The 25,931-nt window shown below is 46.8% G+C and overlaps 1 pseudogene; it reads right to left on the reverse strand.

Annotated features, from left to right (window-relative positions):
• Positions 1 to 2,559: 2,559 nt before the first annotated feature.
• On the reverse strand, positions 2,560 to 2,639 carry LOC122901461 (annotated as a pseudogene).
• Between the last annotated feature and the right edge of the window lie 23,292 nt (positions 2,640 to 25,931).

A 25,931-nucleotide genomic window follows, 5' to 3' on the forward strand; every position in this document is an offset into this window, starting at 1 on the left:
AGGCTGGTATAGTCCAGGTCACTTATGTGTAAGAGGGATGTAGGTTGCTTATGTGTTCCTAGCACTCGGGAACTACTGTGATTAGCTGCTCAGACCATGCTCACTGTACCAATGGTTCCACAAACACCAAGGCCCTCATTGACTGGCACCCCAAAGTTGCTCAGCCCTTCAGTCCCCATTCCTTCATACCGAAAATGGGGGCAACTTTCATAGGAGGTGATTTTGTGAGCAGGAGACAGGAGAAGGAAAATTTGTGGAGAGGATCTACAAGGGCAGGGACAGAGGCAGTATAGAGGCAGAAGGGAAGAAGTGACAGTAGACAAAGGTCCTAGTCTCAGGCTTTTCTTCCCAAAGCAAAATATCAGATTTGAGAAGGTAATGTGTGAGGTGACTCCCCCATATCCAGCCTTTGCTGCCCCTTCAGGCTATAGGTTATCACAGGACAGCACCAGCCAATTCACAGACCAGGTACAGACCCATCCTGCCTCCTTCACTGTTGCTTGACACCCACAACATAGGGTTCTTTAGGAGATATTTGGAACTCCCATGACCTGGGGTGGGATTGTTTACTTAGGGGTGTGTGGACAAGTAGAGCACTACTACAGACAGGAAAGGAGGTGGAGACATAGATTTATAGATTTGCAGAAGCCACGGGTATTTCAGAAGAGTTTTCAAAATGTTAAAAATAGAGCTACCCTATGACACAGCAATTGCACTACTGGGTATTTACCCTAAAGATACAGATGTATTGAAAAGAAGGGTCATAACTACCCCAGTGTTCATAGAAGTAATGGCCACAATAGCCAAACTTTGGAAAGGGTCAAGGTCCTCTTCAACAGATGAATGGATAACGAAGATACAGTCCATATATATGATAGAATATTACTGAGCCATCTAAAAGTATGAATACTCCACTCCCCCCTCCTTGGTATATTTATTTTTTTTTTCTTTTCAGTGTAACAGTATTCATTGTTTTTGTTCCACACCCAGTGCTACATGCAAACCGTGCCCTCTCTAATATCCACCCCCTGGTTTCCCCAACCTCCCACTCCCCGCCCCTGCATAACCCTCAGATATTTTTTCAGAGTCCAGAGACTCTCATGCTTCACTTCTCCTTCCAATTTCCCTCTACTCCCTTCTCCTCCCCATCTCCTCATGTCATCCATGTTATTTGTCATACTCCACAAATAAGTGAAACCATATAATAATTGACTATCAGCTTGACTGATTTCACTCAGCATAATCTCTTCCAGTCCCGTCCATGTTGCTACAAGTGTTGAGTATTCATCCTTTCTAATGGAGACATAATACTCCATAGTGTATATGGACCACATCTTCCACATCCATTCGTCTGTTTAAGGGCATCTTGGTTATTTCCACAGTTTGGCGACCGTGGTCATTGCTGCTATAAACATTGGGATACAGATGGACCTTCTGTTCACTACATATGTATCTTTGGGGTAAATACCTAGTAGTGCTATTGCAGAGTCACTGGGAAGCTCTATTTTTAATTTCTTGAGGAATTTCCTCACTGTTCAAAGAGGCTGCACCAACTTGAATTCCCACCAACAGTGTAAGAGGGTTCCCCTTTCTCCACATCCTCTCCAACACAAGTTGTTTCCTGTCTTGCTAATCTTGGCCATTTTAAGTGGTGTAAGTTGATATCTCAATGTGGTTTTAATTTGAATGTCCCTGAAGTCTAATAATGATAAACATTTTTTCATATGTGTGATAGCCATTTGTATGTCTTCATTGGAGAAGTGTCTGTTCATATCTTATGCCCATTTTTTAATATGATTGCCTGTTTTGTGTGTGTTGAGTTTGAGGAGTTCTTTATAGATCCTGGAAATCAACCTTTTGTATGTACTATCAGTTGCAAATATCTTCTCCCATTCCATGGCTTGCCTCTTTGTTTTCTTAACTGTTTCCTTTGTTGTGCAGAAGCTACTGATCTTGATGAAGTCCCACAAGTTCATTATCACTTTTGTTTCCTTTGCCTTTGGAGACATATCCTGAAAGAAGTTACTGTGGCTGACATCGAAGAGGTTACTGCCAATGTTCTCCTCTAGGATTCTGATGGATTCCTATTTTATGTTGAGGTCTTTTATCCATTTTGAGCTTATCTTTGTGTATGGGTAAGAGAATGGACGAGTTTCATTCTTCTACATATCGTTGTCCAGTTTTCCCATCATCATTCATTGAAGAGACTGGCTTTTTTCCACTGTATATTTTTTTCTGTTTTGTCGAAGATTACTTGCCCATAGAGTTGAGGGTCCATATCCGGGCTCTCTACCCTGTTCCACTGGTCTATGTGTCTGTTTATTCTTTCAATTAATTTATTTATTTTCAGCATAACAGTATTCATTATTTTTTCACCACACCCAGTGCTCCATGCAATCCTTGCCCTCTATAATACCCACCACCTGGTACCCCAACATCCTACCCCCCGCCAGTTCAAACCCCTCAGATTGTTTTTCAGAGTCCATAGTCTCTCATGATTCACCTCCCCTTCCAATTTACTCCAACTCCCTTCTCCTCTCTAACACCCGTTGTCCTCCACGCTACTTGTTATGTTCAATTAGCAATAATCGCGCCTTGGATAAACCTCATTGGCTACGATACTGCCACTGCACAAGGCTTATTTGTTATGATCCACAAATAAGTGAAACCATACAATTGACTCTCTCTGCTTGACTTATTTCACTTAACATAATCTCTTCCAGTCCTGTCCATGTTGCTACAAAAGTTGGGTATTCATCCTTAATGATGGAGGCATAATACCTCATAGTGTATATGAACCACAATTTCCTTATCCATTCGTCCATTGAAAGACATCTTGGTTCGTTCCATAGTTTGGCGACCGTGGACATTGCTGCTATAAACATTGGGGTACAGATGGCCCTTCTTTTCACTACCTCTATATCTTTGGGGTAAGTACCCAGGAGTGCAATTGCAGGGTCATAGGGAATTTCTATTTTTATTTTCTTGAGGAATATGCACACTGATTTCCAAAGAGGCTGCATCAACTTGCATTCCCACCAACAGTGGAAGAGGGTCTCCCTTTCTCCACATCCCCTCCAACACATGTTGTTTCCTGTCTTGTTAATTTTGGCCAAACTAACTGGTGTAAGGTCTTATCTCAATGTGATTTTAATTTGAATCTCCCTGATGGCTAGTGATGATGAACATTTTTTTTAATGTGTCTGATAACCATTTGTATGTCTTGATTGGAGAAGAGTCTGTTCATATCTTCTGCCCATTTTTTTATATGACTGCCAGTTTTGTGTGTGCTGAGTTTGAGGAGTTCATTATAGATCCTGGATATCAACCTTCTGTCTGTACTGTCATATGCAAATATCTTCTCCCACTCTGTGGGTTGCCTCTTTGTGTTCTTGATTGTTTACTTTGCTGTGCAGAAGCTTTTGATTTTGATGAAGTCCCAAAAGTTTATTTTCGTTTTTGTTTCCTTTGCCTTTGGAGACATATCTTGAAAGAAGTTGCTGTGGCTGATATCGAAGAGGTTACTGACTATGTTCTCCTCTAGGTATCTGATGGATTCCTGTCTCACATTGAGGTCTTTTATCCATTTTGAGTTTATCTTTGTGTACAGTGTAAGAGAATTGACGAGTTTCATTCTTCTACATATAGCTGTCCAGTTTTCCCAGCACCATTTATTGAAGAGACTGTCTTTTTTCCACTGTATATTTTTTCCTGTTTTGTCGAAGATTGATTGACCATAAAGTTGAGGGTCCATATCTGGGCTCTGTACACTGTTCCTCTTGTCTATGTGTCTGTTTTAATGCCAATACCATGCTGTCTTGGTGATCACAGCTTTGTAGTAAAGCTTGAAATTAGGTATCGTCATGCCCCCAGTTTTATTTTTGTTTTTCACATTTCTTTAGCGATTCAGGGTCTTTTCTGATTCCATACAAATTTTTGGTTTATTTGCTACAGCTCTTTGAAGAATACCAGTGGAATTTTGATCGGAATAGCATTAAAAGTATAGATTACTCTAGGCAGTATAGACATTTTAACAATGTTTATTCTTCTGATCCAAGAGCATGGAATGGTCTTCCATCTTTTTGTGTCTTCTTCAATTTCTGTCATGCGTGTTCTGTAGTTCCTCAAGAATAGATCCTTTACCTCTTTGGTTAGGTTTATTCCCAGATATCTTATGGTTCTTGGTGGTTACTAAATGGAATCGATTCTCTAATTTCCCTTTCTGTATTTTCATTGTTAGTGTATAAGAAAGCCACAGTTTTCTGTACATTGACTTTGTATCCTGCCACGTTGCTGAATTGCTGTATGATTTCTAGTAGTTTGGGGGTGGAGTCTATTGGGTTTTCCATATAAAGAATCATTTCATCTGCGAATAGAGAGAGTTTGACTTCTTAATTGCCAATTTGGATACCTTTTATTTCTCTTTGTTGTCTGATTGCTGCTGCTGCTAGGACTTCTAATACTATGTTGAACAAGATTGATGAAAGTGGGCATCCTTGTCTTGTTCCTTATCTCAACGGGAAGGCTGCAAGCTTTATCCCATTAATGATGATATTTGTTGTGGGTCTTTCACAGATAGATTTGATGAGGTTCAGGAATGTTCCCACTATCCCTAATCTTTGAAATGTTTTAATCAGGAACAGATGCTAGATTTTGTCCAATGCTTTTTCTGCATCAATTGAGAGAACCATGTGGTTCTTCTCTCTTCTCATATTAATTTGTTGTATCACATTGATTGATTTGTGAATGTTGACCATCCTTGTAGCCCAGGGATGAATCCCACCTGGTCATGGTGGATAATATTTTTAATGTGCTGTTGGATCCTGTTTGCTAGGATCCTGTTGAGAATCTTAGCATCCATATTCATCAGTGATATTGGTCTGAAATTCTCATTTTTGGTAGGGTCTTTGCCTGGTTTGGGGATCAAGGTAATGCTGGCTTCATAGAAAAAGTCTGGATGATTTCCTTCTGCTTCAATTTTTTGAAACAGCTTCAGGAGAATAGGTGTTATTTCTTCTTTGAAAGTTTGGTAGAATTCCCCAGGGAATCCATCATGTCCTTGGTCCTTATTTTTTTGGGAGGTTTTTGATCAGTGCATCAATCTCGTTACTAGATATCGGTCTATTCAGGTTGTCGATTTCATCCTGGTTCAAAGTTGGGAGTTTATAGCTTTCCAGGAATTCATCCATTTCATCTAAGTTGCAAGTTTATTGGCATATAACTGTTCATAATAACTTCTGATGATTGTTTCTACTTCCTTGGTGTTCGTTGTGATCTCTCCATTTTCATTCAAATTTTATGAATTTGGGCTTTCTATATTTTCTTTTGGATTAGTGTGGCCAATGGTTTATTGATCTTATTGATTCTTTCAAAAAACCAGCTTCTAGTTTCATTGATACGTTCTACTGTAACTCTGTTTTCTACCTCATTGATCGCAGCTCTAATCTTGATGATTTCCCTTCTTTTATGTGGAGTTGGTTTGATTTGTTGTTGATTCTCCAGTTCTTTAAGGTGTAGAGAAAGCTTCAGGGTTCTGGATTTTTCAATTTTTTTTGAGGGAGGCTAGGATGGCTATGTATTTCCCCCTTAGGACGGCCTTTGCTGTATCCCATAGGTTTTGGACCAAAGTGTCTTCATTCTCATTGGTTTCCATGAATTGTTTCAGTTCTTCCTTGATCTCCTGGTTGATCCAAGCATTCTTAAGCATTGTGGCCGTTAGCTTCCAGGTGTTTGAGTCCCTTCTGAACTTTTCTTTGTGATTGAGCTCCAGTTTCAAGGCACTGTGATCTGAGAATATACAGGGAATATCATCAGTCTTTTGGTATCAGTTGAGTCCTGATTTGTGACCCAGTATATGGTCTATTCTTGAGAAGGTTCCATGTGCACTTGAAAAGAATGAGTATTCTGTTGTTTTAGGGTGGAATGTTCTGTATGTATCTATGAGGTCCATCTGTTCCAATGTGTCGTTCAATGCTCTTATTTCTTTATTGATTTTCTGCTTTGATGATCTATTTCTGAGAGAGGCATGTTAAGATCTCCTATGATTAATGTATTCGTATCAATATGACTCTTTATCTTAACAGTTTTCTTAAGTATTTGGCTGCATCCATATTGGTGGCATGGATATTTACAATTGTTAGATCATCTTGGTGGATAGTCCCTTTAAGGATTATGTAGTGTCCTTCTGTATCTCTGACTACAGTCTTTAGTTTAAAGTCTAATTTATCTGATATGATAATCGCTAACCCAGCTTTCTTTTGAGGCCCATTGGCATGAAGAATGCTTCTCCATCCCTTCACTATCAGTCTGTGTGTATCTTTAGGTTCAAAATGGGTCTCTTGTAGACATCATATGGATGGGTCCTGTCGTTTTATCCAATCTTCAACCCTGTGCCATTTTATGGACGCATTTAGGCTATTCACATTGAGAGTGATTATTGATAGATACGTTTTTATTGACATCGAGTTACCTTTAAGGTCTTTCTTTCTGTAGATTGTCTCTATATTTCTGTTCAATGCTATTCTTAGTATTTTTACTCTTTTATAGAACCCCCCTTAATATTTCCTGCAGTGTCGGCTTGGTGGTTGCATAGTCTTTTAAGCCTTGCTGGTCTTGGAAACTCCTTATCTTTCCGTCCATTTGGAATGTCAGTCTTGCTGGTTATAGTATTCTTGGCTGCATTTTCTTCTCATTTAGTGCCCTGACTATATCTTGCCAGCCTCTTCTGGCTTACCAGGTCTCTGTGGACAGGTCTGACGTTATTCTGATGGGCTTCCCTCTGTAAGTAAGGAGCTTCTTTTTCCTAGCAGCTTTTAAGAGATTATATCTACTATTATAATTCCTCAATTTGACTATCAGGTGTCGTGATGTTCTTTTGGAATGTATAATCTTGGGTGGAGACCGTTCAGACTCTAGTATATGAACGCTGGTTCCATTCGCGAGATTGGGAAAATTTTCATGAAGGACTTGTTCCACTGTATCTTCTAGACTTCTTTCTTTCTCCTCCCCTTCAGGGATTCCAATAAGTCTGACATTGGAATGCTTCATGTCATCATTTATTTCACTGATTCTTTTTTCATGGTTTCTAAGCTGTTTGTTTCAGGCTTCCTCCTGATCCTTTCTCTCTATCTGTTTGTACTCCAGATCACGAATTCTATCTTCTGTCTCAGTTACCCTGCTTTGAGAGAGTTTAGATTAGATTGAAGCTCATTGAGAGCCTTGTGAACCTCCTCCCTGGTAGCTTTAAACTCTGCCCTAACATTGTGAACATCCTGTCTGGTCGCTTTCAGTTCAGCCCTAATCAATTCCGTTTTGTCATCCATGGCTTTCTCCAACCTAGCTTTTGCCTGGATAATTGTTAGCCTGAATTCTCTTTCCAACATATTGTCTATGTTGATAGCCGTTAGCTCTGTTGCAGAAGGTCCTTCCTCTGTATTTTTCTTCTGTTGGGCATTCCTCCTCCTAGTCATTTTGGCGGGAGATGACTGAACAGATGTAGCTGGATGTATCAACTGTGGTGCAGTCAAGGTGCACCCTGGAACACATCTGAGCAATCAGGATTCCCCACCCAAACGAGAGACAAATGAAAAGAAAAAAAAAAGAGAGAGAGAGAAAGAGACAGGAAAGAAAGGGAAGATGAAAGAGAAGGATCAGCCCCGATGGGCCCCAAGGTAAGATTTATGAAGTAGACAAACAAAAAGAGACAAAAAGACTGATACAAGTATATGACAAGAGAAATATATGTGTATATATATATATATATATATATATATATATATATATATATGCAAATAAAGGAAGAACCTCGTCAAAAAGAACCCGAAGTGTAAGATTTATATGCTATCAGGACAAACACAGAGACACTGGTGGAAGAACATGGAGATTTCTTATAAATTCTCAGTGTGTGCAAGGAAGGTTATTTTGATTCTTCTTGAATGTATCTTGATATCCTTGTTAAAGGCCTCAAATTTCCTAAGATAAAGGGGATTAAAAATTGGTTTACGTATAGGGGTAGTATTGATTGGGGAAACGGGATTACTTTGAAGTTTATTTCTATATGAATATTAGAGGATAAAAAAAAAAGGAATAAACTAGACTAAACGTAACTAAAATTTTAAAAAATGGAATTCAAAAAATAAAAATGCAAAAGAAAAACATAGGTGTATGTATCAAAAAGTTCATGTTAGAAGGGTATTATGGAATTTGATGTACTGTACAGCTCACTGTGATGGTAAATAGGTTAAAAAAATTACCTGTGTGTTAAAAAAAATAAACGGAATAGTGGGAATGTGTGAACAATACAAGTTTTCCTATAAAGTAGTGGTTGTTCTCTTGTAGTCCTTTTTTTTTTTCTTTCTTTCTTTGTTTTCTGGGGTGGGGACTGCCACGTGGGTTGTCAGTCAATTATGTTTCCTGAGTTAAGTCCTCCCGCCCTCCTCAAGGGGGTGGGCTCTGAGGAAACTGTTTTTTTCAGGCTTTTGTTCTCTGCCAGTTTTTATGTTCACTTTTTTTTTCTCACCTTGACCGCCTTTGATGGTTTTTGTAGTTTTAGAGGAAAACAAACCGCACCCTGATCTCCCTCTCAGAGAGAAGTCTCAGCCTGGGTGCAGAGCCTAAATAAGTTCCCCCTTGGTCGCTGGCAGAGCAGGTTCCAATTTGCAGACCCTGGGGACGCAGGATCTTTTGCTTGTACTCAAAGCCAAGGCAGTGGCGGCTGTCTGGGAGCTCCCGACTGCCAGAGAGGTTCCAAGCAGCAATGGCACACTGAGATTTTCCCACTGGCCCCGGCTGGGAGTGCCTGGTCTTGCTGGGTCTAAGAGTGCCCCACTTGTGCGCGCCTCTTTCAGGGGCAGCTATGGGTCACGCGCGCATCTCAGACACTGAGAACGTGGTGCAGGACCGAGAGCACCAGGCTGGGCTTTTGCGCACCTCTGTCAGGGGAGAGTTTGGGGCGTGCGGCTTAGGCTTTGAAACAATGGCGCAGCTCAAAGAGTGCCGACCGTGCCTTTGTAACTCTCTCAAGGGAGCATGAGGCACGTGCGCGCGTATCTCAGGCTTTGTAGTAGGTCTCGCGCGTTCTGTCAACCCGTGTGGCTCCCATCCCCACAGAAGCCAGAACCCATGCATTCTCAGGTGCACTGGTGGCTTAGGGACCAAGACCTGGTTTCTCCGCCACACTCTCTCTGCCTTGGCGCAGGGGAGGCTGCCCTGGGACCGGGGACTTAAGCCCCTGTCCCTAGCCACCCCGATTCCCATGATTTCCCCCCGGGATCCTTTGCTCTTTGGAGTGCTTTCAACCAGTCTCCAAGTTAATGCTGGTCCCCGGACGCAGGGCACTCTCGCTCATATTGGGGTATTACTTTCCAACTGGTCGCCTCTGGTGGTTCCCTCCCCCTTTTATCTTCTGATATCAGTCCACCTGCCCGCTCCACTTTACCTGCCCACTGGCATCTTCTGCCGCTGTAGAGATCCAGACGTGTATAATTCTGATCTCAGGCTGATTTCATGGGTGAATGGAGTTCTTTGGTAGGTAATCAGCTCACTTTGGGGTACTGGCTGAAAAGGCGCCTCCTCCTACACCCCCACCATCTTGTCCCTACTTAGAAGTCTTTAAACTTCAGCAACCTCCCTTGGCCTGCTGTGACTGATAAACTACTCTTTTTTTAATATTTTATTTTTTATACACATATATTTTAATCCCCAGGGGTACAGGTCTGTGAATCGCCAGGTTTACACACTTCACAGCACTCACCAAAGCACATACCCTCCCCAATGTCCTTAACCCCACCCACCTTCTCCCAACCCCCCTCCCCCCAGCAACCCTCAGTTTGTTTTGTGAGATTAAGAGTCACTTATGGTTCGTCTCCCTCCCAATCCCATCTTTTTTTCATTTATTCTTCTCCTACCCACTGAAGCCCCCATGTTGCATCACCACTTCCTCATATCAGGGAGATCATATGATAGTTGTCTTTCTCCGCTTGACTTATTTCGCTAAGCATGATACGCTCTAATTCCATCCATGTTGTCGTAAATGGCAAGATTTCATTTCTTTTGGTGGCTGCATAGTATTCTGTTGTGTATATATACCACAACTTCTTTATCCATTCATCTGTTGATGGACATCTAGGTTCTTTCCATAGTTTGGCTATTGTGGACATTGCTGCTATAAACATTTGGGTATGTGCCCCTTTGGATCACTACGTTTGTATCTTTAGGGTAAATGACCCAATTGCTGGGTCATAGGGCAGAAATAAACAATTGGGATTTCATCAAGATCAAGAGCTTTGCACAGCAAAGGAAACAGTTAACAAAATCAAAAGACAACTGACAGAATGGGAGAAGATATTTGCAAATGACATATCAGATAAAGGACTAGTGTCCAAAATCTATAAAGAACTTAGCAAACTCAACACCCAAAGAACAAATAATCCAATCAAGAAATGGGCAGAAGACATGAACAGACGTTTCTGCAAAGAAGACATCCAGATGGCCAACAAACACATTAAAACGTGCTCCATATCACTTGGCATCAGGGAAATGCTAATCAAAACCACAATGAGATATCACCTCACACCAGTCAGAATGGCTAAAATCAATAAGTCAGGAAATGACAGATGCTGGCGAGGATGCGTAGAAAGGGGAACCCTCCTACACTGTTGGTGGGAATGCAAGCTGGTGCAACAACTCTGGAAAACAGCATGGAGGTTCCTCAAAATGTTGAAGATAAATTCCTCTTGATAAGGAATTCCGGAGCCATAACACAACATTCTGCCTTCCCTATAGAAAGAAGTGCCTGGTGAGTCTGGACAGAAATCTCACATGAGGATCGAACTCCTCAGCCCTCTCTGGAGCCTCAATTTACAGGTTGCCCTGACCACTAGTGCTGTGTCTGACAGGGCCTGATTCCCGACCTAGTCACCAGAGAGTGGGCCCCACATGTAGCATTTGGGATTGCCATGGCCCAAGTACGTCATCTCTACCCATCCTTGGTATTCAGGAACTTGTCCCCAGACTTTTGCTGGAATCCCTGCCAATGGGGCAGCCTGAAGCACAATAGAGAACTCCTCCTTCCTCATGGCAGGAAGCCTGCCTGTTGAGAAGCTTGTCCAACCCTCAAAGGTGGAGCCAGTTACAACATCAATGAGACCACGCCCACTCCTGAGGGCTTCCCTGGGCACAAACAGGCATTGTGACCCTCAACCTAAGCATGCCTTCAAACAATCCCTATCAGTTGCATCACCATGATCCAGCATTGCAGTCCTTGTATGCCCCTAGGCCCATATCTTAACCCTTGGTGGGATGTCCCAGACGCCCAGAACCAGAGCCCGTCTCTGGAATCCCTGTTTTGGGGCACTCATATGGTGGAAAACAGCACTCTTCCCTTGCCAAAAAAAAACACCAAACAAACTATGGAGAGCTGCCTGGATCCACAGAGAGGAAAAGTCTCCCATGGATCCATGAGACCACACCTTCATTCCGAGGCCATCCTGGAAACACAATCCAGAAAGAAAAGTCTGTGCTACTGCCTTCCAGTCACCCTAATAAAGTTCCTGATGAGCTGCCCTCCAGGTCCGTGCATTGGGCATGTGATCACATCCCCACAAATTCACTCACCCGAATTTGTGTTTCCAGATTTCTCTCCCAAAACCATGTCTCCCATGCCTACCAGAATGGGATCTCTGGAGCCACACCACAGAATTCTGGCTGCCATCCCAAGGACACTGTGCACATAAGAGTTGCTCAAACCTTCCAGATTAGGAGAATCCTGTAATGCCCCTGAGCCCACCCCAATATTGCCGGGCATTCTAAATGCAATTGCACAGTCTGAAACACCCTGATCACCTACATACAGGGAGAGAGCCAAGTGAATGATCGTGAGTTAGATGATTGAACTTGAAATGCCCGTAGGCCCTGAATGGAACCCCATTAGGTTTTCAGGCATCTGTCCTCAGGGGCCTGTTCTGGAATACCAATTTATGACACATCATGTGGTCCCTGAGCCACACGACAGAACTTCTCCTGTCCCCATAAGGAAACTGTGCACTTCGACCTGTGCCAAACCCTCAGGGTTTGTGAATCCAGTACATCACCTTAGACACCAGCACATACGCTAGTTTGTGCATTGCTCCAAACCACAAGGTTTCCATCTGCAGGACTGTCGAGTCCTATTGAATGGCTCCAGGACATCCCATAGGGAAGGACTGGAGAGCAGGGTTCGAAGGATGGATACCTGTACACCATACCTCGCATTCCCATTGGTTATTAGTGACAAGACATGTTTGAACTGTTTGCTCTGGGGCAAGAACCCGGGAGCTGAGTTGAAATGGACTCTACTGAGGATAGGTCGTAATGTGGGTTTCTATCCATGGAGACCTTGGAATGTGCCGGTGGCTCAGGGGCCTTGCAGAATTCTCCTAACCGAAGGGTTTGATGCGGTTTCATTAAAAAAGTTCCACATGTGGAGATGAGAGAGGTTCTGTTTGGTGCCTCAGAAAAGCCCCGGATGCTGATCTTCAAACCAGTTCTATCAGGGGAGACAACTGGAAACCAAAGCTAGGGTTCAGATTAGGTCCTAGAAGCCTGTCTGCTTCAATCTTCTGTCTCTGGGTACACTGTCTGAGTGTCTAAGTGGAGATAGTTGGTCAGCTGCTGTCAGAGTGCCCCTCTTAGTCCAGGGCAGCCTACACTGTTGGCATGGCCTCGGAGGCCTTGGAGGTTTCTCCTAATCTGTAGGATTGTGGCCAAGGATTGGGCACAGTTAACTTGGACAGGACAGGCACAGTCCTTCGGTGTGTCTCCATGGGCCCTAGCCTGGAGGGTGTGTGGGTCTGGTCTGTGGGCAAGAAGTCTGAATACACAAATTTGGCTTAGGTGTGGCGCCGAGGGTATGGCAGGCTGGATCCACAGACCATGATGGGAGGACCTCAGCTTATGAAAGAAGGGCGAATGGGAGGCAGTCACACAAGCTTTTGTCTTTGGATGTTATGTCCCTCATAGCCGTGGAATGTAGGGGTGGCCTCAGGGGCTATGTAAGAGTCTCCCTCTCTGAGGAGTTGGGCCAGCTCCCAAGGTTTTGCGGTCATTTTGTGGGAAGGGTGGAGTCCTGTTGTCTGGTTCAAGTATTTCTCCAGGAGAGTGATTCCAGATCACAGCCCTGGGTACGAGCGACTGGAAAACTCGAACTCTGGTGAGGATTGGGAGCATAGGGGCTTGGCAAGCCCAATATGCGGGCTCTTGGTCCAGGCCCTTAGAGGCCTTACTTCGACATCGGGCTCACACTGACGGTCACAATGTGAGTTAGTGCCCAGGGCGGCACTCAAGTTTGGGCTTGGCCTCAGAGGCCATGAAGATTTCTCCTACCCTGAAGGTGTGACTCCATGGCAACAGCAAGCTCTACAACCATGGGGAAGGAGGAGTTCTGATTTGTGCTTCAGGTACCCACCTGTGCAGGGATTTGATATAATATCTAGGTTCAGATGTCTGAAAAACCCAGGTTGGGAAGAGATAACGGCATAAGGCCATGGCATGTCTGATGTGCTGGTTGTGAGGCCACCTGCCTCCTTGTCTGTCGGGACGTCTGGCCTCAGGCTGTGTCAGACAGAGCATTAGTGGCCAGGGTAGCCTATCCAATTGGGGTGTGGTCAAGGCCCGTGCAGGTTGATCCTCATTTGGGGTTTCTGGAAAGCCCCATAAGGCAACGTTTTTCTTCTGGTGGGCAGGCAGAGGGCTGCATAGTGGTTCCGGAATTCCCAGTCTAGAGGGCTTGTTTGCCAGGAGTGTGAGAAATTAAGTCTGAAAACACAAACTAGCATTAGGTTTGGGGCCAAGGGCATGGCAGGTCCACTCTGTAGAGGCTGAATCGAGATCTCCTGCATCTGAGGTCAGGGCGAGTATCAGACGTTGCCTCAGGCTGGAGTTTGTGTCCATGATAACCCCTTCCTGAAGGGGTTGGGGTCGTCATGAGGCCAGGGAGGTTTCCCTGTGCTGGGAGTTTTGAGCTGCTCCAAACCGCAAGGTTTCCTTCTGCAGGACAGTCGAGTCCTGTTGCATGGTTCCAGGATGCCCCATATGGAAATACTCGAGAGCAGGGGTCTAAGCATGGATGCCTGGAAACGCCACCTCACATTCCCATTGACTGGTTGGGATAAGGCAGGCTCAATCTGCAGGATCTTGGTAGAGCTACCCAGATGGCTGAGTTGAAATGCACTCTCCTGAGGATGAGTCATAATGTGGGTTGGTGGCCATGGAGACCTTGGAATGTGGTGGTGGCTCAGGGACTCTGCAGGAATCTCCAACCTGAAGGGTTTGACACAGCTCCAACAAGGAAGCTTCCCATGTGGAGACGAGAGGTGTTCTGTTTGGTGCCTCAGGAAAGCCCCATATGCTGGTCTTTGAAACCAGGCCTCTGAGGATTGACAGCTGGAAACCAAAGCAATAGTTCAGATTAGGGCCTCAGGGCCTGTCTGTTTCGATCTTCTGTCTCTTTGGACATATTTCTGCATGTCCGTGTGGAGGTAGTTGCTCAGCTTGTGTCAGGATGCCCCTGTTTGTCCAGGGTGGCTTACAGTAGTGGGATGTCCTCGGAAGCCTTGAGGTTTCTTCTATTCTGTGGGGTTGTGGGCAATGAAATGGGCACAGTCTCCTAGGAGAGAGCAGGACAGTCCTGTGGAGTGAATCCAGAGGCCTCAGCCTGGAGGCTGTGTTGGCCAGGCCTGTGGGGACAGACGTCCAAAAACACATACTCGGCTGAGGTTTGGGGCCAATGTTATGGCAGGCCTGATATTCAGTCCGCGAGGGGAGCTCCTCATGATTAGAATGGAGGGCGTGTGGGAGGCAGTCATTCAGGTTTATGTCTCTGGATGTTGCATTCACAATGGTCGTTTAATGTAGGGGTAGCCTCATGGGCTGTGGAAGAGTCTCCCTTCCTGGTGATTTTCCCAGCTCCCAAGAGTTTGGGGTCATTCTGTGGGAAGGGATGAGTCCTGTTTTCTCTCCCATGTGTCCCCAAATAGAGGGATTCTGGAGCAGAAAACGGGTACAGACAAGTGGAATACCCGCCCTCTGGTTAGGCCTGGGGGCCTATGGGCATGGCAAGCCCCATACGCGAAACCTTGGTTCAGCCACGGAGGGGCCTTACTTGAGGACAGGGTTCACACCAACGGTCACAATGCATGTTTGTGCCTAATGCAGCCCTCAAGCATGGGCAGGTACTCAAGGGCCATGGATGGCTCCAGGACGTCTCATACGGAATGACTCCAGAGCAGGTTTTAAGGATGTATACCTGGGCAGCCTGCATCGCATTCCAATTGTTTTCTTGCAACAAGACAGGTTCGATCGGCTGGCTGTGGGGGAGTAAAGAGCATCCTGCAATGGGTACAATGTTGCTTTATGTCCATGGAGACCTTGGAATTGTGTGGTGGCACCGGGGCCCTGAAGGATTCTCCTAACTGGATGTTTTGACACAGCTCCATCGAGCACGTTTCCCATGTGGAGACAAGATGTGTTCTGATGGGGCCCTCTGGAAACCCCCACGTGCTGTTATTGGAAACCAGGCCTCTGGGGAGAGATGCCTGGAAACCAAAGCAATGGATCTGATTAGGGCCTAGGTACCTGTCCGTTTCAATCTTCTTCTCTAGGGACATCTGTCTATGGGTTGGAGTAGAGGTAGTAGCTCAGCTGGTGTCAGATCACCCGTTTGTCCTGGGCAGCCTACTCTATTGGGATGGCCTTCGGCACTTTGGAGGTTTCTCCTAATTTATATAGTTGTGGCCAATGGAATGGGCAGAATTCCCTTGGAGAGGGCAGGCACAGTCCTGTGGTGTGGCTCCAGGGGGCCCAGCCTGGAGGGTGTGTGGGCCAGGGCTGTGTGGACAGAAGTCTGAAAACACAAACTCGGCTTAGGTTTCGGGCAGTCTTGATCTACAGACCAGGATGAGAACTTTTTGGGATATGAGCAAAGGGCGAGTGTGAGGTGCTTGCTCAGGCTTTTGTCTCTTGATTTTGTGTCAGTGATAGCCGTGGAATGTCAAGGTGGCCTCATGTGACATGGGCGTATGTCCCTCTCTGGGGATTTAGCCCAGTCCCAAGAGTTTGGGATCATTCTGTGGGATGTGAGGACTCCATTCTGATTTGTTTTTTTTCCCCCACAGGTATCCCACCAAAAGTGGAATTTCCGAGCAGAGCCCTGAGTGGGACGACTGTACAACCTGACCTCTAGTTAAGATTAGGGGTCTAGGAGCATGGCAAGCTCCATATGCAGGCTATTGGTCTAGCCACGGAGGTGCCTTACTTGAGGACAGGGTTCACGCTGTGTCACTATGTATGTTTGTGCCTAACGCTGCCTTCATGCATGGGCGGAGCCTCATGGCCCATGCTGGTTTCTCCTACACTGAACATTGGACAACATAACAAACACACGTTTTCTTGCCATGGGGAAGAAGGAGTTCTGATTTCTGCATCAAGTTCACCCCTTGGCAGTGTTTGGAGTTAAGGTCTAAGTTCTGAAGCCTGAAAAGCTAGGTTCGGAAGAGATGATGAGCTAAGACCATAGTGGTTCGATGTGGTCAGTGTTCAGTCAGCAGTCTGGGTGTTGGTCGGGAGGTCAGGGGTCAGGCTGTGTCAGAAAGGGCACTAGTGCCCAGGGTGGACTATATAATTGGGGTACAGACAAGTGGCGTGCAGGTTGATCCTCATTTGCTGTCTCTGGGTAGACCCAGAGGGCAATGTTTTTCTTCTGGGGGGCAGGCAGAGTGCTGCATAATGGCTCCGGAATTGCCAAACTGGAGGGCTTGTGGGCCCAGAGTGGGAGGACTGAAATCTGAGAACACAAGCTAGGCATACGTTCGGGGCAAGGGCAATGAATGCACACTCTACAGAGCTTAATCGAGGTCTTGTACACCTGAAGTCAGGGCGAGGATCAGATATTGGCTCAGGACATAGTTTCTGTCCATGGTGGCCCTTTCAGGAAGGGGGGTGGGGCAACACGGGCCCATGGACTTTTTCCCTCGATGGGTGTTTTGAGATGCTCCAAACTGCTAGAATTCCTTCTGCGGGAAAATTGAGACATGTTGGATGGCTTAAGGGCGTCCCATACGGAACAACTCCAGAACACTGTTCTAAAATTTGATGCCTGGGTAGCCCTCTTCATATTCCAATTGTCTCCTTGGGACAAGAGAAGTTCAATCTGCTGGCTCTGGGGGAGCAACCCAGGGGGGTGTGTTGAGATGGACTCTCCTGCTGATGAGTCATAATATGGGTTTGTGTCATGGAGACCTTGGAAAGGGGCAGTGACACTGGGGACCTGAAGGGTTCTCCTAACTGGAGGTGTTGATACAGTCCCAACGAGCAAGTTTCTAATGTGGAGACGAGATGTGTTCTGATCGGTGCCTCAGGAATCCCCCGTGTGCTGGTATTGGAAACCATTCCTTTGTGGAGATGCCTGGAAACCAAAGTAATGGATCCTATTAAGGCCTAGGGGCCTGTCCGTTACAATCTTCTTCACAGGGGACATCTGTCTAAGGGTCTGAGTGGAGGTAGTTGATTAGCTGGTGTCAGATGTTTGACTTGGGGTGTTGACACTATTGGGACAGCCTCAGGCATTTTGGAGGTTTCTCCTAATTTGTACAGTAGTGGCCAATGGAATGGGCAGAATTCCCTTTGAGAGGGCTGGCACACTCCTGAGGTGTGGCTCGAGGGGCCCCAGCCTAGAGGGTGTGTGGGCCAGGGCTGTGGGGACAGAAGTCTGAAAACAGCAACTCATCTTAAGTTTGTGGATGTAGGTATGGCAGGCCCAATCTACAGATCATGAAAACTCTTTGGGTTATGAACAAAGGACGAGTGTGAGGCGCTTGCTCAGGTTTTTGTCTGGAATTTGTGTCAACGATGGCCGTGGAATGTCAGGGTGGCACCAATCAGAACAAATGAGGGTCAACTTACATGCCATTCAACTGTTCCCCGATTTTGCAGTCTACTCTGGGCACTAATGCCCAGTATGACACAGCCTGAGCTCAGACCTCCTGACTGAATCCCAGACAGCTGTCTACACACTGAGCACATTGGACTCGCCAAGGCCTTAGGTCGTCATCTCTTCCCAACCTCAGTTTTCTGGCTTCAGAACCTCGACCTTATCTCCAGTCACTGCCCAGGGGCGAACGTGATGCAGATATCAGTACTCTACCTTCCCCATGCCCAGAAACGTTGTGTTTGGCATATTGTCCAACGATCAGTGTAGGAGAAACCAGCGTGGCCCATGAGGCCCCACCCATGCTTGAGTGCCACGTTTGACACAAACACGAATTGTGACCCTCAGCGTGATCCCTTTCATCAAGTAAGCCCTCTCAGTGGCTGGAACAAGAGCCCACATATGGGGCTTCCATGCCCTTAGGTCCCAATCATAACCAGAGGTCGGGTTGTCCAGTTGACCCTCTCCAGGGCGCTGTTCTGGGATCCCTCTTTTGGTGGGACTCCTGAGGTGAAAAAACAGGAAGGACTCCTCCCATCCCACAGAATTGCACCAAACTCTTGGGATTGGGCCAAATCCCCAGAAAGGCAGACTCGTCCATGGCCCATGAGGCGACCTCGACATTGCATGGCCATCGGTGACACAAAATCCTGAGAGAAAAGCCTGAGTAGGCGCCTCACAGTTGCCCTTTTTTCATATCCCAAAGAGTTCTCCTCACAGTCTGTAGATCGGGCCTGTCTAACCTACCTTCCAAACCTAAGCCGAGTTTGTGTTTTCAAACTTCTGTCCCCACAGCCCTGGCCCACACACCCTCCAGACTGGGGCCCCTGGAGCCACAACTCAGGACTGTGCCTGCCCTCTCCAAGGGAATTCTGCCCATTCTATTGGCCAAACCCTAACGATTAGTAGAAACCTCCAAAGTACCTGAGGCAATCCCAATAGTGTAGGACGCCCAGGAGAAACAGGGGTGATCTGACACCAGTGGAGCAACCACATCCACTCAGACCAGTAGACAGATTTCCCCAGAGAAATAGATTGAACAGGACAGGCCCCCAGGCCCTAATCGATGCCATTGCTTTGGTTTCCAGGCATCTCTCCTCAGAGGCCTGGTTTTCAATACCAGCATATGGGGGTATCCTGAGGCACCGAACAGAACAAATCTCATCTCCACCTGTGAAACTTGTTCGTTGGATCTGTCTCATAACCACCGGTTAGGAGAAACCTTCAGTGCTCCGGTGCCACCGCCCCATTCCAAGGTCTTCATGAACAAAAACCCACCTTATGAGTCATCCACAGGAGAGTCCATTTCATCTCAGCCCCCTGGGTTGCTCCCCCAGAGCCAACAGATTGAACCTGTCTTGTCGAGAGGATACAATTAGAATTCGAGGCAGGCTGTCAAGGTATCCATCCTTAGAACCCTGCTCTGGAGTCATTCCTTATGGGAGGTCCTGGAGCCATTAAACAGGTCTCAATTGTCCCATAGAAGGAATCCTTGCGGTTTGGAGATTCTCACAACTCCCATCAAAGGAAAACCTCCATGGCCTCGTGTTGCCCTACCCCCTTCATGAAGGGGCCATCATCGACAGAAACTCCAACCTGAGCCTACGTCTGATCCTCGCCCTGACTTCAGATGCATGAGATCTCGATTCAGCTCTACAGTGTGTGTCTGCCGTGCCCTCAACCCAAAACCTAAGCCTAGCTTGTGTTCTCAGACTTCTGTCCTCACACTCCTGGCCCATAAGCCCTTTTGTTTGGCAATTCCGTAGCCAAAATGCAGCACTCTGCCTGCCATCCAGAAGAAAAACGTTGCTCTATGGGGCTACCCAGAAACCACAAATGAGGATCAACCTGCATGCCACTCGACTGTACCACAATTATATAGTCCACCCTGGGCACTAGTGTCCTGTCTGACACAGCTTGAACCCGGAAATCCCGACCAACACCCAGACAGCTGACCGCACACTGACCACAACAAACCCGCCATGGTCTTAGCTCATGATCTCTTCCCAACCTTGGTTTTCAGGCTTTGGAACATAGAACTTATCTCCCATCGCTGCCCTGGGGTGAACGTGATGCAGAAATCAGAACTCCTCCTTCCCCATGGCAAGAGACCTTGTGGTTGGCATGTAGTCCAACATTAAGTGTAGGATAAACCAGCGTATTCCATGAGGCCCTGCCCATGCATAAAGGCTGCGTTTGGCACAAACAAGCATTGTGACCCTCAGTGTGAGCTCTGTTTTCAAATAAGGCCTCTCATTGGCTGGACCAAGAACCCGCATATGGAGCTTGCCATGCTCTTAGGCCCCCAATCTTAACCAGAGGTCGGTTTGTCCAGTGGCCCCTCCCCAGGGTTCTGTTCTGGATTCCCTCTTTTGGTGGGACACCTGAGGTATTATAAAAAAAAGGACTTTTCCCATCCCATAGAATGAACACAAGCTCTTGTGATACAGCCAAATTTCTAGAGAGAAAGACACATCCATGGCCCATGAGGCCACACAGACATTCAATGGCACCGATCAGAACAAATGTTTCTCCACAAGTTAAACGTGCTCTTTGGAGCTGTGTCAAAACCTCCAGTTAGGAGAACCCTTCAGGGCCCTGGTGCCACCGTCCAATTCCAAGGTCTCCATGGACACAAACCCAGATTATGAACCATCCGCAAGAAAGTCTATTTCGACTCAGCCCCCTCGGTGACTCCACCAGACCCAGCACATCGAAAATTTCTTTTTGACAGAACTTGAGCCAAGAACCAGTGTCAGCCACCCAGAGAGCGGGCCCCTAATCCAGCATGTGAGATCAGCCATGGCCCAAGTCCATCTTCTCTACCCATCCTTGGTATTCTGGCACCTTTCACAGACTTTGCTGGAATCCTGCCAATGGGGGAACCTGAAGCACAATTGAGAGCTACTCCTTCCCCTTGGAAGGAAACCTGACTGTTGGGATGGGTATCCAACCCTCAGAGTGGGAGCCAAGTGCATGGCCAAAGTGACCACGCCCACTCCTTCAGTCCTCCCTGGGCACAAACAGGCATTGTGGCCTTCAGCCTGAGCATACTTTCAAACAAACCTTCTTAGTTGCACCACCACGACCCCGCATTGCAGGCCTGGTACTAGCCTAGGCCGAAATCCTAACCCTTGGTGGGACTTTCCAGGTGCCAAGACCCAGAGCACGTCTCTGGAATCCCTGTTTTGGGGCACACCTAAGATGGAAAACAGCACTTTTCCCTTCCCTGAAAAAGCCACCAAACCATGAGGAGTCGCCAGGATCCTTAGAGAAGAGAAATCTCCCATTGAGGCAGGAGACCACGCCTGCATTCCGAGGCCATCCTGCACACACAATCCAGATAAAAAAGCCTGTGCTACAGCCTTCCAGTCACCATTACATTTCCTGACGAGCTGCCATCCAGGTCTATGCATTGGCCAAGAGATCACCTCGACAATAACTTTAACCCGAATTTGTGTTTGCAGAGTTCTCTCCCAAAAACATGTGTCACATGTCCTCCAGGATGAGGACTCTGGGGCCAAACCACAGGACTGTGCCTGTCATCCCCAAGGAAACTGTGCCCATCACAGTTGCCCAAACCTTCCAGATTAGGAGAAACCTGCAAGGCCCCTGAGCCCACCCCAATATAGGGGGCTCCTCTGAATGCAAATGTGCATCTGAAAAACCATGATCACCTACATATAGGCAAACAGCCAAGTCAATGGTGCGGAGTCAGAAGATTGAAACTGTTATGCCCGTAGGACTTCATTGGAACCCTAGATTAGGTTTTCAGTCATATATCCTCTGGTGCCTTTTCTGGAATACCCACTTATGATACAACAGGTGGTCCCTGAGCCTCACAAAAGAACATCTCCTGTCCCCTGAAGGAAATCATGCTCTTCGACCTGTGCCAAACCCTCAGTGTAGGAGAATTCTGCATGGCACCTTAGCCACCAGCACATTCTAAGATCTCCTTGTTAACAATCGATCATTGTGGCCTATCTGCAAGAGATTCCATGTCAACTCAAAGCCTTGTTCCTTCGCCCCAGAGCCACCAGAATGAACCAGCCATGTTCCTCAGCTGAAATGGAGAATGGAGGTGTGCTTTGCAGGCATCCAGGCCGAAGAGCTCTGCTACCCAAACTTTCCACATGGGGTACCGTGGAGCAAACAAACCAGACTCCATCTGTCCAGTGGAAGGAAACTTTGCTGTTTGGAGCATCTCACAAGCCTCAGTGGGGGAAATCCTCCATGGGCTTTTGATGCCACCCCTGCATTTGTTGGTCATCATAGACACAAACTCTAGTGTGAGCAAACATCTGACAACCGCCTTACTCAGGTGCTGGATATCTCGAAAAAGTTGCTTCACATTGGAACTGTGTTCTGCTGGCACTGAATTTACATTAGCTTGTGTTTACAATTTCATCCTTACCCTACTGGTCCCCAAGGCCTCTTGATATTGAATTCTGGAGCCGCAGTGTAGCATTCTGCCTCCTCCATAGAAAGAAGAAGTGCCTGCTGAGTCTGTCCAGAATCCCCACAGGAGGATCAATCTGCTCAGCTCTCTAGGGTACCCCAATACATGGACTTCCCTGGCCACTAGTGTTGTGTATGACAGAGCCTGAGCCACGACCCAGTGTCAGTCACCCGGAGAGTGGGCCCCATATCTAGCATATGGGACTGGCCATGGTCCAAGTCCATCATCTCTACCCATCCTGGTATTCTGGCACCTTTCCACATACTTTGCTGAAATCCTTCCAGTGGAGAAACCTGAAGCATAATTGATTACTACTCCTTCCCCATGGAAGGAAACCTTCCTGTTGGAATGGGTGTCCAGCCCTCAAATTGGGAGCCAGGTGCATGGCCAATGTGACCACACCAATTAATGAGGGCTTCCCAGATCACAAACAGGCATTGTGACCCTCACTTGACTATGCTTTCAAACAAACACTCTCAGTTCCACCACAAGGTTCTAACATTGCAGGCCTGGTAGGCCCCAAGGCCCAAATACTAACCCTTGGTGGGATTTTCCAGGTGCCCAGACCCAGAGCCTGTCTCTGGAATCCCTGTTTTGGGCACCTCTAAGATGGAAAACAGCACTCTTATCTTCCCCGAAAAAGCCACCAAACTATGTGGAGCCACCAGAATCCTTAGAGCGGAAAAGTCTCCCATGGACCCGTGAGACTTCACTTGGATTCAGAGGGCATTCTGTACACACAATCCAGATAGAAAAGTCTGTGCTACCATCTTCCAGTCACCCTAATTACAGTTCCTGCTAGCTGCTCCCCCAGGTCTATATATTGGGCCTGCGATTGCCTCTCGACTAACCTGAACCGGAATTTGTGTTTGCAGACTTCTCTCCCAAAACCATGGCTCACATGCCTTCCAGGATAGGGTCAGGCAAGGTGCACCAAAGGACTGCAGCTGCTATCTCCAAGGAAACCATGCCCATCACAGTTGCCCAACCTTACAGATTAAGAGCATCCTGCAAGGCCTCTGAGCCCACCCCAATACTGGCGGCCGCTCAGGACGCAAATGCACAGTCTGAAACAACCTGATCCCCTCCATCCAGGCAGACAGTCAGTCAATGACCCTGAGTCAGAAGATTGAACCTGACATGCCCTTGGACCTCATCTGAAGCCTTGATTAGGTTGTCAGGTATCTGTCCTCAGGGGCCTATTCTGGAATACCAACTTATGATACAACATGTGGTCCCTGAGCCACACAACAAAACATCTCCTGTCCCCAGAAGTAAACCGTGCTCTTTGACCTGTGTCAAACCCTCAGGATAAGAGAATCCTACATGGCACCTTAGTCACCAGCACATTCTAAGATCTCTCTGGTAGCAAACCAGCATTGTGACCCATCTGAAGGAGATTCCATGTTAACTCATCACCCTTGGTACTTCGCCCGAGAGCAAACAAAATGAACCTGACATGTTCCTCAGCTGCAATGGTCAATGGAGGTGTGCTCTCCAGGCATCCATGTCAGAGAGCTCTGCTATCCCGAATTTCAATATGGGGGACCCTGGAGCAAATAAACCAGATTCCACCTGTCCAGTAGAAGGAAATCTTGTTCTTTCGAGCATGTCACAAGTCTCAGCATGGAAAATCCTCCATGTCGATTGGCGCCAACCCTCCATTTGTCGGTCATCATATACACAAATTCCAGTGTGAGCAAACATCTGACATCCACCCTTACTCAAATGCTGGATATCTCGAATAAGCCCCTGCACACTGGAACTGCCTTCTGCTTGGCACTGAATTTAACCATAGTTGTGTTTACAATTCCATCCTTACCCTAATTGTCCCCAAGCCCTCTTGATAGGGCATTCTGGAGCCACTACGTAGCATTTTGCCTGCCACATAGAAAGAAGTGCCTGGTGAGTATGCCGAGATCCACCACATTAGGATCCACCAGCATGGCCTTCAACAACACCCTAATACCATAGGCCACCATGGGCACTAAAGTTCTGTCTGACATAACCAGATCCACAACCTCCAGTCATCCACCTAGACATTGGGCCCCATATCCTGCAAGTGGGACCTGGCATGGCCCGAAACTGTCTTCTCTGCTCAACCTGGTTATTCAGGCATAAGTCCCCAGAACTTAGCTCAAATCCCTGCTTATGGGGGAACCTGAAGCACAAGAGTACTCCTCCTTCCCAATGGTAGGAAATCTGGCCTGTGAAATGGGTGTCCAATCCTCAGAGTGGGAACCAGCTGCATGGCCCTTGAGACCACGGTCACTCATGGGAGACACCCTGGGCACAGAAAGGCACTGTGACCCTCAGCGTAAGCCTACTTTCAAAGAGTACCCCTCAAAAACTGCACCAGGAGTCCGCAGAGTCGGCCTACCAGGTTGCTACAGCCAAATCCTCTCACTTGTTGGTGTTTTCCAGGCACCCAGACCCAGAAACTGTCTCCAGAATCTCTCTTTTCGGGTTCCCCTGAGATTGAAAACAGCAGTCTTCTCTTCCTCTGGAGATACCAAACTCTTGGGGGCTGGGCAGAATACCCAGATTCAAAGAATCTCCCATGGCCCCATAAAGCCACCCTTATATTTTGAGACAGTCCTGGACACAGAACTCAGACAAAATAGCCTTCACTATTGCTTCCATGACACCTTAATATCAGTACAATGTGAGCTGCCCTCAGGGCCTGCAAGATCGGGCCTGTGATCACCTCGGGCCTCACCTAAACCCTAGTTCATGTTTGCAGATTTCTGTCCCCAAAGCTCTGGCCCACATGCCCTCCAGGATGGGGGCTCTGGTGCAACAGCAGATGATTGTGCCAAACCTCTCGAAGGAGTCTCTACACTTCACTGTTGCCCAAACCCTGCAGATTAAGAGCAAAGTATAAGCCCCTGAGCTCATGACAATTTCGAAGGATGCTCTGGACCAAAATGCATATTCTGACACACAATGAGCACCTGCCTCCAGACAGACATCTAAGTAAAAGGCCCTGAGTCAGAAGATTGAACCTGACATGCCCCAAGGGCTTCATCAATACCCTATCATAGATTTTCAGGTGCCAGTCCCCAAAGGCCTGTTCTCCAATACCAATTTATATTCTAACATGTGGTCCCTGAGCCACACTACAGAACCCCTCCTGTCGCCAGAAGGATACCTTGCTCTTGGTACCTTGGTCCAATACTCAGTGTAGGAGAATACTGCATAGCCCCTGGGAACCCCAACATTCTAACATCTGCCTGGATAAAAACCAGCTTTGTGATCCAACAGCATGAAACTCCATGTTAATTCAAGATGGAAGGAACTTTTCCCCAGAGCCAACAGATAAAACCTGCCATGTTCCTCAGCTGCAATTGTCAGTGGAGGTGTGCTTTCCAGGAATCCAATCGGGGGAGCTCTGCTACCTAAACTTTCCATATGGGGTACAGTGGAGCAAAAAACCAGACTCTCCCTGTCCAGTAGAGGGAATCCTTGCTGTTTGGAGCATCTCACAAGCCCCAGAGTGTGAAATCCTCCATG

This window comes from Neovison vison, chromosome 2, assembly GCF_020171115.1.
Source record: "Neovison vison isolate M4711 chromosome 2, ASM_NN_V1, whole genome shotgun sequence".
Taxonomy (NCBI): Eukaryota; Metazoa; Chordata; class Mammalia; order Carnivora; family Mustelidae; genus Neogale; species Neogale vison.